The sequence below is a fragment of the Borostomias antarcticus genome (genome assembly GCF_949987555.1).
Source record: "Borostomias antarcticus genome assembly, chromosome: 12".
In the NCBI taxonomy this organism is placed as follows: Eukaryota; Metazoa; Chordata; class Actinopteri; order Stomiiformes; family Stomiidae; genus Borostomias; species Borostomias antarcticus.
This window is the reverse complement of record NC_140245.1, coordinates 4432786-4437785: the sequence shown is the minus strand read 5'-3', so window position 1 is coordinate 4437785 and position 5000 is coordinate 4432786. Positions and strand designations below refer to the sequence as shown.

Genomic DNA, 5000 nt, shown 5'->3' with positions numbered 1-5000 from the left:
GCTCAGAACGGTTCGGCACGACAGTGGAAATAAGGCTTTAGTTGTCTTGTTCTAGGTGTCCCAGTACCAAACTATGCACTTAAACACCTCTACCCTACAGGGCTATGAAAGGTCTAGTCCCAGTCCCAGTCTAGACCAGCAACTGTGACTGTCCTAGTGAACCTATTCTGTTGAAGCCTGATCAGGCCTATTTTGCTGGAGCCAACATTTTAATGATTTCACACAAGAGATAACCAGTTCATGTGTAAGCATTGTTAAGATACAGCGTGAGATACTGTGTGCTATCACTCATATTTCAGACTTGAGGTTGTTTTTTTTAGGGATGGGTGGAGAGTTGCTCTGCACCAGCAAGACAGGACTGATATGTTAGCGAAGTTCTGTATCCCTACATGCTTGATAAATTAACCGACGCAAGGGACATCGTTCCACTGGATCCATGGTAGGCCGACACTGTACATCTAAATCGACGCTTAAAAGCTGTGTCCACTAGGAAGCAGACACAGTTTAGCAGAACCAGTTGGAGTCCGTTTAGAATCGGATGCAGTATTTGAAGTTGGTGATTGGATGTCTTGTCTGTTTGGAACCAGCTGACATCGTTAGTGTAACTCCTCGTAGTACCGAGCATGACCCCACCTGTGCAGAGCTGTTCCTTAGAGACATAGACCGTATAAAGCAGGAAGTGACACAGATTTCACATTCTACAAGGATCTACATTGCACTGGTAGCCAAAGTCGAGCCTGGGGTGAGTTCAGTCTGAAAACGTTGTACACCGTTTTGCTACGGTTTCCGTGTTGAACGACATGTTTCCTCAAAATGGTGTGAAACGGTGTGCAACGGGCTTTGAGGTAGGGTTTCTCTTGTTTGGTGGGTGTGTCAGTGTTACCCAATCAGCCGAGTGATATATAAACCCCGCCGTATCTTCTCAGTTGCCATAGGTACAACGCTTGCATAACACGCCCGGTATTCAACGCTCCGTCATTTCCCTTTCAATAAATGTTTTGCAACGTTTTGTCAGGACTGACTGAACTCACCTCAAGAGTTCCATTGAAGTGTAGGCTACTACCATGTGTTGTCTTGAAACACCTGTGTGAGGTCTTTGGCGTTTCCTTCTTTATATGTTCCTTAGGAGAACCACTGAAGCTGTCACTGTAGAGAACCCAGCCTTATTCACCCAATCAGCCTTTAGGCTCAGATCCCCTTGATGTCTGATTGGTCAGTGTTACTTCCTACTTCCTAGATGTTACGTGTGTTTACATGCCGCTGTCATGGTGATGCCATTAAAGAGTGTACAGCATGACAAAGTATCCGTCTCATTTATTTTGAGGATTGAGACAAAAGTGTGGACTGTTTTTACAAATAATCTGGGTGGATCTACACAGAGCCTCACAACACACACCTCACAAAAGAGTCCATCTTTTATCAGTCCGTTCCCTGTTGTCTTGCACTCCGTTAGTTCATTCTGTCTAATGTAGAGAAGTGTGTTTAGTGTTTTGTAAAACACTGTGTAGTGTTTTGCAAAAGGCGTGAGGCTAAGAATGTGCTTCTACTGTAGCTTAACAGATCTGGGCTGAGGTTTTGCTCCTTGAGTGTCAGTTTCACTAACTGTGTGTTCTTTTTAATTTTAGTGTTGAAGCAAACAGGCGCTCTACCTGCCACATAAATGTATATAGAAATAGAAGTATGAAATACATTAACATTTACAAACTTTGGTGATGGAGGATAAGGCCATAAAAATCCCCTTTTCCTTTTTTTCTCTCTCCCTCTCTTTTCTCCCCCCCCAAGACCAAGATTTGTTTTCTCTTCATTACAATGAGGAGTCAAATGAGCTTTAGATAAAAAGATATCAAATTATTTATTTGCTGTTTAAGCAAACATCTTTCTATGAATGTAATACAAAATAATATCTGATTCTCAGTCACTATAAGGAAAGATTTTTTTTTTTTTGCCTGGATACTGTGGTCAGCTATTACATATAAACAGAGATGTAATTTTAACCATTTCAACTGAGTTACAACAAGAAAATGCATTAATGTGCAGAGGCCAGTGCTCTCTGAGTACCCTTTCTAGTTGCTCTAGAAACCAGAGGAGGCAAACAACTAAAAGTGTTCTGCTGCTATGAGGAGTCAGTTATGTGTCTGGATTCTGGAGAGTCAGTTATGTGTTTGGATTCTGGAGAGTCAGTTATGTGTTTGGATTCTGGAGAGTCAGTTATGTGTTTGGATTCTGGAGAGTCATTTATGAATCTGGATTCTGGAGAGTCAGTTATGTGTTTGGATTCTGGAGAGTTATGTGTCTGGATTCTGGAGAGTCAGTTATGTGTTTGGATTCTGGAGAGTCAGTTATGAATCTGGATTCTGGAGAGTCAGTTATGTGTTTGGATTCCGGAGAGTCAGTTATGAATCTGGATTCTGGAGAGACAGTTATATGTTTGGATTCTGGAGAATCAGTTAGCTGTTTGGATTGTCAGTTGTAGACTGAGAGAGAGACCACTGTGATCCCCAATACAGTCAGCAGGCAGGCAGACAGAGTCTGTAAGGAATAAACAAACAACATCATCAACAACAACAACAACAAAAGCATCAGTCAGCTGCCCAATTACAGTCACATTCATCCTTCTTCATACAGTATGAACCTAAGGGTTCATATCAGAACAGCCTGGTTCAGGTAGCACTTTCTCTTTGAACCTACTCTCCAGTGATATCATATGATTCCAATCGATATCATATCAACAATAAATACATTGAATAAACTCATATACTGCATCATGGCGTATGTCCAGCAGCGGGCCGACAGTACTCACAGGAGCAGGGGAAAGTTGTGTGTGAACTTGCTTGTCCACTCTGGCTACCGTACTGCTGTTCACCCTCCAAAACGCACTGTAGTTCTGCACAAACGTAGCACTGCAAAGACCACACAATGATTAGACTAAACTCTCTCACTTTTTCTTCCTCTCCCTCAACTGCTGACAACAACACAAGACATGGCCGTAGTCCAGAAGGGTTTTAACAATGAGATACTGTGTCTTGTAGCTCAGTGAACGAGTATATCACCTGAAGTGTGTTTTCCAGTAATGGACCAGTATATCACCTGAAGTGTATGTTTTCCAGTAACGGACCAGTATATCACCTGAAGTGTATGTTTTCCAGTAATGGACCAGTATATCACCTGAAGTGTATGTTTTCCAGTAATGGACCAGTATATCACCTGAAGTGTATGTTTTCCAGTAATGGACCAGTATATCACCTGAAGTGTACATCCCCCAGGTTGGAGTCTGCAGGAGCCTCCCAGGTGACTCTGAGATGGGTCTTGTGCTCATCTGAGACATGACTCACAGATGAGTTCTGACCAACAACGACATGACCAGAACCAAAACAAGGACCAGGAGAGAGGGGTAGGGGGGGATAAGTGGAGAAGTACAACAGTTTGCAGCAAACTGAAATCTGAATGTACTCAGTTTACATTAAACATTTCACACACACACATACACGTACAGAAATACCTGGATGTTGTTGCAGTGCAGGGCCGTGGTCAAGCTGGTGTTGATGTTTTTGAAACATCCTACTGCCCCCCCCGACACCCCCACCTGCCGAGCCTGTAACAGGAAACCCTGGAAGAACGCAGAGGAGTTGACCCCCTCCAGAGTGACTGTGGGAGGGGGGGGGGGGGGGGTTAGAGATGAATGGGTGAGGGACGAAGGAGCAAGTAGAACAGATGAGTGGGTTGACATGGGCTGTCTTTAACTGTAGTCACGCTAAATCGTACCCTCTCACCTTTGACCTGTTCACACAACCCAGGAGGGGGAGGGGGGTTCTGACCCTGTCAGTTTTCTCCTGTAAACTAGCTATTCTACTCAAACCTCAGCAGATTCAAGGATCAAGATTATTTTATTCCTCACTTGTCTTGTACAGTGTACAGTCACAGTGAAATGTTGCTGCCGGCTCCAAGATTATGCTACAGATTAAACTCAAATACTCAATTCCAAATTACAAAACAGTATCTAACAAGGGCACACAATTTCAGCTCCATAAAGTGGTTTGTAACAGTAGTGTTTTTTTTTGTTTTTTTTATTTCGAATTCCACATGGTATCACAGATCAAAATATTCATTTCAGTCATAACACAAACAAATTAAATCCCAGAGGATAGCACTTAAAGCATTAATTAAAACACTTATTTCCAAAGTGGTCCTCGATGGTAACATAAAAGCACTACTGTACAAAGACAAAACATACGAAAAACAAATGAACACATAGGCTTAAGCTATAAAAATAGATTTCCCTAAAATATCCTTACCTAGGAATCAAAGCTCCTCCTTTCAAGGTTGGCCCGTTAATTCTCCCCAGTGTCTCTGACCTAAAGGGTTCTATATGGCTTTGTCTGTTGTTACAAGTGGATCTATATAATATAGCACCCTTTTGTTTTATTATTGTTTTGTACTTATAAATATATGTAATATAAATATAATGTATAAACAACAGGCTATGGTTCTGACCTGTGATTGCTTCTCCAGGCCTGTAGGTGGCGTTGGAAGCTAAGAGGCGATACGGAGCCGGGTCGTCCTGAGGGGAGGTGAAGGGGGGGTGATTTGGGGTCTGATTGCTACAGGACATGTCCACGGCACCATTGGGGTAACACGTAGCACCCTCCAGCCAGAATCCAAACATCACCATGACTACGACCAGGGAGCTCGGACGACCCTGGAGAATTAATAAAGATATCATGTGACGTGACTCGCCCGGCTGTGACGGATAACATGGCAAAGAAATACTCACACCTAACATAGTGATGTCACTAGCCTCCCGGACCCCACCGATAGGTAAATAAATAACCTGTTTGATGATTTCATTTAAAGAGAAGAACTCACCATGTTCGTATTCTGAAGCAGCTTTCAGGTGTGCTCTGATCTGGTCTGGGTCTGGTCTGGGTCCGGTTTGATTATATTTGGTCTGGGTCTCTTCTTTATCTCCTCTGGGTCTGGTCTGGTGGTGTTGATGTCAGAAG

At 43.0% G+C, this 5000-nt stretch overlaps 1 protein-coding gene across 4 annotated transcripts in view; it reads left to right on the top strand.

The window, feature by feature from the left end:
- Positions 1 to 1287, top strand: part of agla (amylo-alpha-1, 6-glucosidase, 4-alpha-glucanotransferase a) — a 24285-nt gene extending 22998 nt beyond the window's left edge. For all 4 annotated transcript variants that reach the window (XM_084447043.1, XM_084447041.1, XM_084447042.1 and 1 more), the window contains exon 35: positions 1 to 1287. This exon is cut by the window's left edge and continues 523 nt beyond it. The gene's annotated coding sequence lies outside the window, so the exon portion shown is untranslated.
- Positions 1288 to 5000: the final 3713 nt, after the last annotated feature.